The 14,090-nt window shown below is 38.8% G+C and overlaps 1 protein-coding gene across 5 annotated transcripts in view; it reads right to left on the bottom strand.

The window, feature by feature from the left end:
* Nucleotides 1-14,090, bottom strand: part of LOC105151817 (uncharacterized) — a 101,445-nt gene that overhangs the window by 13,397 nt on the left and 73,958 nt on the right. The window contains exon 1 of one of the 5 annotated variants that reach the window (XM_087415169.1): nt 3,601-14,085. The exons of the other annotated variants lie outside the window; for them this stretch is intronic. The gene's annotated coding sequence lies outside the window, so the exon portion shown is untranslated. Of the gene's footprint in view, nt 1-3,600; nt 14,086-14,090 lie in introns of those variants that run through there. 5 annotated transcript variants of the gene reach the window in all.

Raw genomic sequence — 14,090 nt, 5'->3', positions numbered from 1 at the left:
TATTTATCTAAACTTTTATGTTTTAGCAAAATATAAAATATAAAATTTAAGTATATAAAACAATAAAAGATGTAATCCATTCAATATATTGTAAATGCAAAAATTAAAAGAGTAGATAAAAAAACGAGCAAATAAAAGATTTTAATTTTTATCAAGTCTTTAATTTTACGTTATTTACAATTGGCTGATGAAGTTCCATAGTTTTTCCGTTCCATCGAATCCTAGTTAATTGTGTGTATGAATTAATGTGAAATAATATATTGTATCTAAAATGAAGATCTTTTATTCGCTCGTTTTTTGACCTATCTACTCTTTCAATGTTTGTGCATAAAATTTAAAGTTTCAGCAAAATCGTTCTTTCCGTAGAATACAATTCCAGCCATCGAGCGCGCGTCGTTTAAAAGGAAATCGGGCGGCAACGTGATAGAGAAATAATGTCAAGTCTCCGAGGAAAGAATACTTCTACCTTACGTACTCATTACAAAAGAATCGAGGACTCGAGAGCAGCGCGTATATACGCTCCGCTCGCTGATATCGCAACTTTGTGAAATCCCGATGGACGTGCTCCAAAAGCTCGCGGATTTCCGCCCACGGCGGACGACCTCCCGCGACACGGCGCTCTCTTCTGCGCTTTGAAATTAGCTCGAAATTATTTCGGTGACTCGTAAATTGCTCTATGATCTCGCGATCTATTTCCGAAGTCTTGCGATTCACGCGAGTAATTTCAGCTGAAACGTCGTATGCGCGACGGCCACGCGCGCGTTTACCTGCGAAGTAGATTTCGGATTGTGAATGCTCGTGGATTTCGTGAATTTCCACGGAAGCGGCCGGGACTTATTTGCATCGACGTCTCCATTCAAACGCGTAAACAACATTGTTGATCGGCGGCGCAAGCTGCGACGCGTACCGTCGACGTCGTTGGCTGATATGATATAATTTCAACGTAGATCGCGCGAACAACCATGACCGCGATAGATCGCAATTTTCCGACGCGCATTTTCGTGACGCACGCGGAAATAACACCGCGCTTTGCCGCGTGACGTGCGCCACGTGTTACGGCCAGGGAATCACGTTCCATTCTTCCGCTTACGACAGAAGTGGAATAATCGGCGAATTCGATCGAGGGACGCGGATCACGTTTCCCCGAGGCATCTTTCCGTCCTTCTCGAACGCTCGCCGCTGCATCGATGACGTTAATCTCCTCTCGCAGATCTGTTCTTCTAATCAGCCTTTCAGCTGTCGTTTCTCATTTCCTATCACGTCTTATTTTGTCTATCATATCTTATTTTGGAGTGAAATCTCGCTCCAAAAGACTGAAAATTGAGCCAGTCTTTGAAAAAGAGTGAAAATATTTTTATCTTGGAAATTTACATTCTCTTTTGGAGTGAGGAAATTCCTCTTTTTCTGCTATCTCGCTCCAACAGTTTGAGTCCTACATAATTATTTTGATAGTCCAGCGAAATTCTTTTTAAATCTGTATCTACAGTTTTTTAGATGTCCTTTCTGTCTTTTCCGAACGATTTGGTTAAAATCCTACGAGAGAGAAAACTTACTTAAAAATCAAAGTTCTCCAGAAAATAAATTTGAATGTAAAGTTTTGAACCGTTAAAATTTTCTGATATTAATTTTAAAGTGCAAGTTTGATGTAATAACTGATTATAGAGGAATAAAAGCATGTTCTTTTAAAATATATTCCTTTCTCTTGTTTCTTTATGTTTCTGTTATTTTTTTACAACTAAAAAACATTGACAATTTTTGAGTCGTCTCGTTTTATAGTGAATAAACGATATATACTTATTCCCTATTTATATACTGTCTCACTAATTGATTATTTACCGTCTCTACTTTAATCTTAATTAAGGTTACACAGCGAGAGTTCTAAGTTAAAGGTGCACGTAGATAGTATAGGTACATATAAACAACGAAACACAGTACATACCTTTTTCTCTCGCAGGATTTTAAGGGATTTGTTTTTAGCCAGACTTTTAAAGAAGACTCTTTTAGTGAGTGACTCTGGACAAACTGTAGGTTCGTATAAAATACGATGTTTACCTTATCTGCAAACGAAATAATTCCTGAGAAGAAGCACTGACATCACTTACCGAAATTAAAACAGCAATAAATGAACGTTATTAAATGCTTCCAACGTCATTCCTCCCACTCTTTCTCTCCTTTTTTTTTCTTATCCACGATCCATTCTACGATTATGAAAGAATTGCGTCACGCATAAATCAACGAAGACAGACGTAAAGATGCATTCTGATATTCATATCGAAGTACAGTCTTTAGACACAGATTGACGTGACGTCAACATGCACGAGCGTTATTCTGTTATTTTTATCGACTAATGCAGGTGCCTTCCGCAGAAATAAATGCTTATAAGATTCTAACGAATGGAACTAAATGGAAGCCGTTGCGCAATCAGCATCGATCGCTACCACTTTCGTATATTATTATTCCGACTGGCGCATCGCCGCTCAATTAATCGACCAATTCTAGATTCCGTAATAAACTTTGCGTGCGTCGTTCACATATAGACTACCTCCCCCTCCCCTTTCGTCTGTATTCTCCTAGTTTTCATTCGCGTATAAATGCGAGAGGAGATGCGTGACGCGCGATGATTCCATGCGTTTTCCACGGATGCTGTTCGAGGACGAAAAGCGTGGAGGACGACAAATGAGAGGTTGAATCACCAAATGATCTCGTTTTTCTCGCCGAATCATCGCCACGTATATTACATGGCACATGGACGGTGGATTTTTCGCCGGAATGTTGCGCAACTCAGCGACACGTACCGTTTGCTGCATAATTTCCGTTCCGAAAAATCACCGTTGACGTTACCCGCACTTTAAAGATATGAGTGCACTGTGTGAGAAAAATGATACGGTTGGACCATTAAATAGGAATTCTGGTGGAAAATGGACGAATCAGAATTTTCTGGTTAAATCTACTTAGAATTCTAGTTGAGATAATTGGAATTCTGATTGATATAATTATTCTGATATAATTATAAAAAAATAAGAATTCTCACCTAGAATTCTAATATTTACGATTTAACATCGTCCGGTGTCTGTATAATTCTTACCGTTGATAACATCAAAATGATACGGATTTAAAACCTTTGTTTATATCAATATCACCAAGGATTGAAAATTCATATTGAATTTTTTTTGTCATTATAATCAAATAATAAAAATAGTAAGCAAATGCTAAGAAAATGCACAGTTGAAAATTGTACAAATTCACAAAGAAATATGATTTGAACCTTAATCTTTTTTTCTCGTGCGTGGTTAAGAAAATAATTATATTCATCATGTAATTGCCTTTCACTTTCGAAAGAAAATTTTTTAAAATTTTATTTACGACACATTCAAATCTTGATATTAATATTAAAAATTATCATAGTTTATAGAATTTTTTCATGTTGATAAAATGTGTAAAGGCATCATCACTAATGACATCATATACTGCAGTGATAACTATAAAAACAAAGGACTTAATCATAATTGCAATTATAGTCACAAATATCAAACATTCTTCTCTCACAGCACTTCCGTAGATTTAACAATCGACATTATCTACATGTTGTTCTCGCTCTACCTTAATCTCTTCTGTAATTTCTGAAAAACAAGAGGCTCCTCCAAGGATCGAGCAAGATCGAAAAGACTCGGGAAAAATCAAATCGGACCAGTCACTCGGTTTCACTCGGAATCGCGCGCGCTATTAATATTCGTCCGTTGTCGTCGTCGTCGTCGTTGTTCACACCGGAGGAAACGTCGTGGCCAACTGCGTGGTAATTCCTCTGTTAATTCCTCCGAGCATGCGTCTCTCCCGCAGTATCTCTCCCCGCCCGTTATCAATCGGCATTTCCGAAGAGATCTCATCTCCTCTCTCCCTTCCCGTCCGGCCGGTATCACCTAATTTTCCGGGAACGACGAGGGAGAAGAGAGAAAAACAATGGACGCGTAGACGGAAAGCGCGCGTGTTGTTCGTGTAACACGCGGACACGTGTTCCGCCCGCGCGTTGCGCAATGCGACGCGACGGGTTGCACGTGGCCCGCTGCTGCGTGCACAGGCGTCGCATTTGCGACTCTTACGTTCCTTCCGGGAACGTGTCGACTCCCGGGGATTAACGCGTAGCGCGAAACCGCGGAGCTGTTTGGCGCCTCGACGCCCGTCTCCGGGAATGCGGCGGGACTTCCCGCATTGCGGCAGCGATCGCGAAAAAATACTCCCGGCTGCTGTCATTATTATGCGTACTACATATCAGTCGTGACTAGTTACGTAATAGTTGTAGACACAAATATGGCCAAGAAGGCCATATTAAGCTTGTGGTTAGTATTTTTGCATGAATTTTAGATATAAAAATCTATCCAGCCTTCTCTAAAATTATACACAAATTTAGAGAATTCTTGAAACAAAGGATAATTTGGGTACAGCAAATGCCGCCGCACTGAGACAAAAGTATCTTAAATATTTATTGAATATAAAAATATGTTTATATATTTGGTACGAAAAATATTAATTTCATTCAACAATCGCTTCTTTTTACTGAGTAAATATTTAGTTGGCAGTATTCAAATAAATATTTGTTTATGTTTAGGCTATTTTTTTTTTCTCGGTGCATAAATCAATTTTTCGGCTAAAACTTTAAGTAACGGTTAATTAGGTGCTTATTTTTTTTCAAGGCTGTATATACAATAATATACAAAAATGGGAAATTATTGTCCGATGGGGGTTGTGGCATCCGCGGGATGGAAATGACTTGTTGCAATTTTGTGAGGAACGCTTATGAAATCGGTATCGCAGTTTAGAATACGAAATAATTAACGACGTATTATGTTGCCCAATGAGTAATTAGCGTGATATCACGCCATATCTCGATTAAGTCATCCCGGTTGACCCGGTGCCAGCGCTTATTTTTTTCCTCCTGACGCGCTCGTTCGAGGAAGCCGCTTACAATATACATACCCGACGTACTACTCTCACCCGTGTATATATCTTCCCGGAAATTTATTTACATTATTTCCCGGCCATCGCCGGAAAATCTCGGGGCGGAAGTCTAAAATTGTTATATCTACGAGAAAATAACACTCCACATACGCAACAATCATAAACGATTCTACGAAATCACAAAGCTCCTACGGAATGATATGAGAAACGAGAATCGTGTAGTGAACGAGATAAAAAATTTCGAACTGAGAAATTTGTAAAATTCACGCAAAAAAAAAAAAAAATAAACATTAAGGTTTCCAGTACACCTTATTCGAGGAACGTTCTGGATATCCTTGGACCATCCTGGAAATATTCTCCGGACGTCTTTGGGACATCCTTTGTCTAATCTATATGAATTCGATCGTTTGTGGCCTTCTTCGCTTATTTATGTGAGAAAATTCGACAGAAAAGAAGCGGATACGTAAAATATATTCTAAATAAATCGGATACACTTGTGTCCGTGCGTGATGACTTGAGGGGGTGGGGAGGGGAGGGGAGAGGGGGAAGCACAACCGTCCGCCGGATATTATTACTTGCGGAACGCACGTTTGAGAAAAACCGCCGAATAGGATGCGCCCGAAAATAGTCCGGGTACGACGAACTTAAGCTTGAGCGCCCGCGCGCAGCTGGTACACATAAAGGCATGTGCACAATGCCGGGGGCCACCCGACACCATCGTGCTTGGCCGTGGCTACGTGTTACGATTGCGGTCAGCGCTCACGTAACAGCGAGCCAACTGATACCGTTATCGGCCTTTGCCGAGGCATTTCGAACCGGTCTCCGATTTCGTTTCCCGCTCATTATGCAACTGGCCTGCGTGATAACGCATACTTTGCGTCGACGCGACCATCAAATGGAACGAGAAAGGAACATTTTACGACGCGTGGCCCAAATGCATCTCTTCCCCTCCCCCCCCTCTCTTTCTTCACGCGATCGTAGATTAGTTCCTCCTAGAGGGAGGAGGATTGAGGATGATCATAATCGCGAGTCAATCGTGTCCAAGATTCCTGGCACTCTGGAGGTCTGGTCGATAAGAAGTTCCGAAGAAAAACGAGTGAGCTGGGAGAATTTCTCATCAACGCATTGACGATGGCAGATTGATCGGCGACACCCGGTACAGTCGATTATAGTCGCGTAACAGAGGCACACTTTGTCGTTACATAATCATGCGCGTCACGCGGCCGCGGCCGGCTTGATTCGATTCGGTGAGGCGGGCGGGAACGGGAAAGGCCAGGCAGAAGCGAGACCGAATTACACGAGAAGAACGCGTGTATAAGTACGTACACAAAAAAATATCGTTCTATTGCGAAGAAAAGTGATTGCTCAATTTACTTTCTTCCTTTTAAGTAAACTCACTTATCTGTGACAGAGAATATTTTCACGACAATCTTAAAACGTATTTATAAATTCTAGGAAATTGTTCGAATTTTGCGCTCGAAACAAGAATTTGAAGAATATTGTTATAAAATTAATTAATTGTATTTTACAATTAGTAAGATTAATTATAATTTTAAGATTCAGACTATATTTTGAATAAATTTAATGCTTGTAGTGAACTTATGATATTTCAGAATAATTATAATTTTTTTTTTTAAATACTTGGAACAAGTAATTATTACTTGCACGGTTTGTATTTTTTTGTGTATTTAGGCTGTCAGAAGGTCTGTTAAATATATGTTTAGGTGTTGAAAAGAAAGAACTGAAGGTTTCGAGTGCCAAACGCAAGTAACGCGAACAGATTTACGTCTTAGGTTAATATTTCATTTGTCGACAAATTGTTCAAGTGCGTTAATTGGCTGCAGAATAGAGAGATTCTCAAGACTCTAGAATTTTGTTTTCTTTATGCAGTGGCTGCCAAATGTTTCCGGCCAATGAATAATTTTACTGTATTGCTTATGTAAAGAAGAATCTTTACAAATAGAAATCTAATTATACATTAAAATATATCGAGTTTTTACGTTGATTATATAAATAATAAGAATTCCATTAAAAATTGACAAAAATCATACGTTGATCGAAAACTTTTGGCAGTCATTGTACATCATTTTTTCATGCTGCTTGTAATTATCGCTTCTTGGTCTCTGTTCAATTTTTTTTTGTACATTACTTGTATTTCTTATTTGTATTTATTGCTTTTTACTTGTTTCCTTTGTATGTTTTTAGAGAACTTGTCCTAGAGCGTTAATAAATGCTTCAAGTATCTCGATCAACATGTACTTAAAAAATTTGTCACACAACAAATGAAATATTAGCATTAGCTATAATAGCGGACCGTTGACAATTATCGCGGCAGCTCTAGTCGCTTACCGCGAATTTTTTACACTCGTTTTTCTGACACTTCGCGCTATTTCGTGAAATTCGAACATTCGCGATCCGCGTTATGTTTATCACAAGTGGACGGATGTCGCACGTTCCGATGGTCGCGCGATCCACGTGAGATTCGTGACGTTTCTTACAACGCGTCCCGCCGGCCTTCCGACAATACACGTGACATGAGCGGGTAACGAGACCTTTGTACAAAAGCGTTTATCCTCGTTACATAATGTATATACGCGCGTGACGACAACATCGCGACATGATCGACGATCCCCCTCTTATTCCGCGAGATCCGAAAAGCGGATGATTGCCTGTTCTGTAAGTCCTGTTGCTCTGCAAATTGCGATTTTCGAGACACAGTAAAATGAGTGGTGTGTAACATACGATTGAGAGACTTTTTGCTGAAACGGCGGGCTAACCCACATTTGCTAAAAACAAAGTAAATTCTCTTCATTTCAGTTTCGTTAAATTAAGCAATGATTTAATTACAAAAATTAAATATTAATTAAATTATTAGATGAATTAATTTAATTGCTTTATTTTTACAAAACTAAAAAATCACCCTAGTTTAATAAATATTTTTAATCTAGAACGAAATAATGTTTCTTAAAATTAAGATTGTATTTTGAAATATAAGTAAAAATATTATTTTATGTAATATAAATATTTGATTTTGCTTATCAACTTTCATCTGAATTATTTTTAAACAAAGTATGACTTCTGCAACAGTAACATGAAGGTCATAAAGTCGAATATGATGTGATTAATATTTTTCTTATTTTCGCTTTATTTAGCTTTGTTTGCTCCAGTTTTATATATATATATATACGAAATGTGGGTAACAGCTAATTCGATTGAAGGCATTAGTGCGCATTGATGCACATTGAAGCCATCGTACACAAATCGATGTAAAAAAATGCACATAAAAATAGCATAAATATATTAATATAATATAAATAAATAATATAATATGAACCGTGGTATCCTTAATAAATTTTATTGTGCTGTTTCGTAAAAAATGTTTATATACATTTTGGTCGTTTTATCATTCGAAATATTTGCATTTCACTTTTGCACTCAAATTAAATCAGTATACAACGGCTTTAATATGCACCAGTGCGCATTAGTGCGTCCAATCGAATTCGCTATAAACTCGCTGTTGCAACGAGCCCTTCAATAATGCACGACGTTCGATATAAGTAACAATTACAAAATTTCATTCTCTTTAATCGCCTTTAAAACTAACTTTACCCTCGTAAAAGTCTACGAAACGCAGCGTTTGAATTTTTTCAATCGACGAGCAGTCGCGGAGTAAAAAAGTGTATCGCTATTTATAGAGATTCGATATAAAACATTATATTAATAATTATACTTTAAACAAATTTTCTTAATTTTTATCGTTATAAAATAATAATCAAAATAATAATAAAAATCTCCAAGTGTTTTTACGTAAATACTTCAAGTCGTAAATACTTCCAAATTGACTTATTATTTTACAATACAATATTTTTCCATACATTTCTATTGAAGCACAAATGAAAAAAATACTGCTTATTAAATGAGATCTGGAATGATTTCGTTAGAATTTTTTATATTATTTAAAAATATCCATCTCCTTAATATAATAAGCTGAATTGCATGCGGCCTTCTGACTCCACGATTCTTTGGGATCCCGCGTGCTGGCGGTGTGAAAGTCGCTTAAGAAATAACGCGGTGCGTGATGCAACTGTTAGCACATAGCGCGCAAACGCTCGCGCAATTCGCGCGAGTTGGTTCGCCTTGTGTTGTTGCGGCCGTCCCGCGTCCGCCACGTGACTGCAACACGTGCAGGCTGTTATGTTAGACCATTCACCTTCGTTGCATAATACGAGCGGGAAAAGGTCATCGCGGCGAACAACGAAGTCTGATATTTGCTAATATGATCGATAAACCGGCCGTGCCGCAGAGCTGCTTCTGAATCGCGATCGTCGCGGAATCCGGCCGCTCGATCCCGCGACGACGTGAGAGAGGCGAAGTCCTCGAATTAGCGCTCGTGACGCAATTCCCGCCGCAGTAATACGGTCGTTGTTGAAACACTGATATCTGGAATATTTTTCGAATCATTACACTTTGACGTATTGTATCTTTCAGACTTTCGTATTAGCGGCTGAAGCAGACTCAGTCAGTCGAGTCGAAATGTCTCGCTTCGGTGTTTTTGTAATTTCAATGTATACATTTTAATTTTCATATATTGTACATTTTTTATATTATATATACTTCAATATTTCATGGTTCTCTTGGCCTTTATCTTTTTTTTATTCCTTTTTTTATTTTCCGTGCCATTTCGTCGCAGGAATATATTAATAAAAATTAGAGATGAATTTTCGAAAAGGGATTTACCGCCGTTTATCTTTATAGTTGCTGTCATAATAATTTTTTCCGAGACAGAGCTAAAGATAGAGCTGCTAACCGTTAATCATATATTTTACCATTTAATTACAGTCGCAAGCGCACGTCTTTCAGGGTAATCTTAAAATTCCGTGATCGTCGCGTTCGTCATCGATATCGTTAAATAAGAAATAGAGCGGCGCAAATAGATACAAGGCGCGTTGCTCGCCCACCATCCCTCTCTCTCTCTCTCTCTCTCTCTCTCGCTCTCGCTCTTTCTCTCTCCTTACATCGTGGTGATCGATGAACGGCCGATGACGCAACGCAACGTATAATCCACAATGTCCGAGACGCGACGACACGTATAAACCTAGATATCGCCAGTATATCCGGTCGCACGCACACAAACGCACACAGCTGAGAGAACCGTAACTAGCAGTAGCTGTACACTTGCGACCATTGCGAGTACAACACCTGCGGTTACGTGTATTTCCGCGCAATGCAGATAATCCGCTAGACAATATCTCTATCGATCGGCAGGTAACTCCGATCTCTTCCGCGAAAACTTCCGGCACGACCATCCCGCGAATTGCGATCGCGAATCACGATCGAAACCGAGTCAAATTTCCAATCGGCCGATCTATTTTTTTTTTCTACTATATACTCGAATAAGTGCACTTAGAGTTGCGTCGAAGGATTCGCCAAGTGCTAGAAGAGTTAAAAGTTCTTGAAAATTTCTGACGAGAATAGTCGTCTTCTTTGAACATTTTTAAAAAAGTTCTGTATTTATTTAATGTATTTATACAATTCATTATCTCTGATCGTTATATTTAATCTCTGTTTGTCGTTAGTATACTAAATTCTGAAGTGGAATCTCATTCTAAAGAGTGAGAAAATTGAGTCAGTCTTGAAAAAGACTCAATTCTCAATCTTCAAGAATGAGATTCCGCTCTTCAGAATGGGATTCTCTCTAAAAGTTTTAGAGAGTTATACGTTAAACAATAAAAAATTAATTCTATTCGCATTAATGAGATAAAACTGACTCTCTTTATAGATGTCGTAATACGACATTTATAAGAATTATTTTCGTGAGAATAGTTTTTTAAACTCACATTAGATAAAATTACAGCGTGCCTGATACGTTATCACGGTACGTTATCACTGTATCCATTTGTCGATTTAATTGTTAGGCAACTGCGCGATTACATTATACAATGTATGGCTGCGTTTAGCAGAGAGAGAGACAACTTTGCAATTATTATAAGATTCTTTATACTTTATATGATTGGTTTATACATTTAAGTCCAATGAAGAACTAAGAGTAAAATCCAATCACATAAGAGAATCTTACAACAGTTGCAAAGCTACTTTTTCTGCAGTCAATAACTTGATTTTTCATCTCCTTCGTTCTTTGTTCCTTCTCGATCTCTCGATTTTCTTCGGCGATTCAATGGAATCGGAAATTTTCTGCCCACGTATCAGTCACGTTCCGTCAATCACTGAAAAAAATTTCTAGTTGGAAATGGACGGCTCAGAATTTTCTGGTTAAATTTATTAGAATTCCAGTTGAGCTGATCGGAATTCTGGTTCATACAATACTTCTGACGAATCCACTAGAATTCTTATTTTTACCAGAATAATTATCAACCAGAATTCCAGAATTTAGTTGTCTCAACTCTCAAAATTCTAGTAGACTTAATCAGAAAATTCCGATTCGTCCATTTTTCACCAGAATTACTACTTAATACTCCAGACCATTTTTCTCAGCGATTCTAAGCGATCTCCCGAGTGGGTGCATGTGCGTGCCCTTCGGGCAGGAGTCCGTGAGGCTTATTGCACGGACGGTTTTACGCCACGAGGTTGAAAGAGCTCCATAAATTGGACCGTGGCCCACTTTGATAGAGAGCTGTAGCGGCAAGCAGCGCGTGGTGGGAGGAGATCGATGGGGAAAGGGAATCGGTGCAACGAGAGGAGAGAGAGAGAGAGAGAGAGAGAGAGAGAGAGAGAGAGAGAGGGGGGGGGGGAGAGGTTCCCGTTTCGCGAGAGGAATAGAGGATCTCGCGATCGATGTATCACTCCTTTCGGTAGCTTCCGTGGCCGCAGCCACGTGAAAGAACTTACGAACATCGATCGTTGGCGGCAGGGCAACGCTATCGCCGTATCTCGATTTCGTAATGTGTCCCGATTAATCAATTTCGTCGCGATTGGTTGATTTTAAATTATAACTGGCTGTTAATAGGAGAGAGGGAGAGAGAGTTGTCTTACGTACGACAAGAATATCGATTCTTCTCACGTAACCGAGCGCGCGAACGGCGACGGCGGAGTCGAAAGGATAAAAATAAAATCCGACCTTGATCCTTGATCGCGATGCATTTCGCAAACGCATTTCGTATCGCGAAGGCGGAACGTCACACACGCGTTCCGTTCTAACCGATCCTCGCTGCGAAATCGGAATCGTGACATGATCAGTCTTCTTGGTAGTATAGATCTAGGCTTGATGGAATAATACTAGATTTAATACTCTTCTAACTACAGTAATACTTCGATATTTCACTTTGCATTTCAGAAAAGATAAAATTTGATATACTCTGAAAGATTCGGTGTGGATTTAACACACCACGTATGTGCCTATAATATAATTCTCATTGTGTTGATGTTAATATTTATACCAATATGATGTGGATTTAATTCCACATTTTTTGGGGTTTCTTTAATGTTAATATCAACACCAGCATGGTGAGAGAATTATATGGACACTACATAGTGTCCATGTTAAATTTTACAGCAATATTTATAGAGTGTGCAATTTCAATATCTTGTACAATTTCTGATACAATATTAGAAAAATTCAACGTTCGATCTAAATACAAAAGCAATAAATCACAAACGAAAATATCATCATATATTTTATCATATATTTTTACCGACTATTCAACTCTCAGTAAAATTCTGAATTATTCAATTAAATAATTAAAATTTTAGTGGCTCTGTATATCATAATAGAATACATAGATATTTTTTGTGAAAAAGAAGAAAGGATAAGGAAAAAAGAGAGAATTGTATATTTTCATTTTGAATGTGCAGAAAGTATAATAAATTGCAGACAAAAGGAATATGATATAAATTATTGATACAATTCGTCTCAATCAGGTACGTCATTTTAGTTGAAACAAAAACAGAACTTTTTAGTCCTGACGACACTGGTTATCCCGGAATGTTTCCCCGCTACAAAGTAACGAGGGATAACGCGAAGGCGGGAAAGAGGGGGGGGGGGGAGAGGGGATGACGCAAGGAAATGAACGAAACAACGGCGCGCGTGTTGCATGCCACTTTCGTAAGATCTCGGTACATAATAAGTACGCGCGTGGCGAACACGTCGCTTTATCCTCGTAGTGCGCGTGACGTCATCGTATTAATTGCATTTCTCGCAACACCCCGATGGTCTTTATCTACACCTGCGTTATTCGAGAGAGCCTGCGTGATTCAGCCGGCGAATATATCGCGATGATAAGATACCGCACCGTGCACGGCCGGACAATGAATGCATCCCGGGATGATCACGTTCGCGAATATCGCGAATATTGCGTCATTCACGGCTTCGCGAGCTCCTCGGCCAATCGCGAAATCGACGTACTAGAGACGTACGTCTCGCGTTTACCAGAAATTGCAGCAACATTACATGTTGCTACAATGTTGCAGCAACCTTTGTGCAACTTTGTGCCGCAGGTTGTTATCGTGTAATTCTTCTCTCTGTTTTATTTTATTTATCAATTACATCGTAATTAAGTTCTAGGCTTACAAACACTGTTGCTGACGCCTGATCATCTCTTCGGGTGCTTTAAATTCTTTGGAGTGGAATCTCATTCCAAAGAATGAAAGCTGAGTCACAATCTTTGAAAAAGTGTGACATTTTAGTCTTTAGAGTGACAATTCACTGCATTGCGCTCAACGTTTATAAAATACTATTTGCACGTCGATAAAGCTTCTTATTATTACCCTATTGTATTATTATTATTATAATTCGACAAGACAAATGGAGACAAAGAGAAATGGACTTGGGGCTTTGCAGAATCCCGCAAAAACTTCGTATCACCTCTGCACTCTAAAAAAATACGAATACATCTTACACCATGCGATGTTTATATATAATTATCATATTGATGCTGATGTCAACAACGATATGGTATGGATTTAAAACCCATGATGTTAAATCTACACCCACTTTTTAGAACGCATCAAGAATGTTCAATTGGTACGATAACAACTCTGCGATGTAATTTAGAAATTTTCGACGCTCGCGACACGTCGATTTCCAACGAGCTCGAGATAATAGAGATCTCTCGGCGAGATAATAGGAATCTGTCAAAACGGCGCGGACCGTGACTCGAAGTTTCGCACGCTTCTCCGTTTCT

Source organism: Acromyrmex echinatior, chromosome 17, assembly GCF_024713525.1.
Source record: "Acromyrmex echinatior isolate Ae372 chromosome 17, ASM2471352v2, whole genome shotgun sequence".
NCBI lineage: Eukaryota > Metazoa > Arthropoda > Insecta > Hymenoptera > Formicidae > Acromyrmex > Acromyrmex echinatior.
The sequence above is the reverse complement of the archived record's forward strand: the minus strand, read 5'-3'. Positions and strand labels throughout refer to the sequence as shown.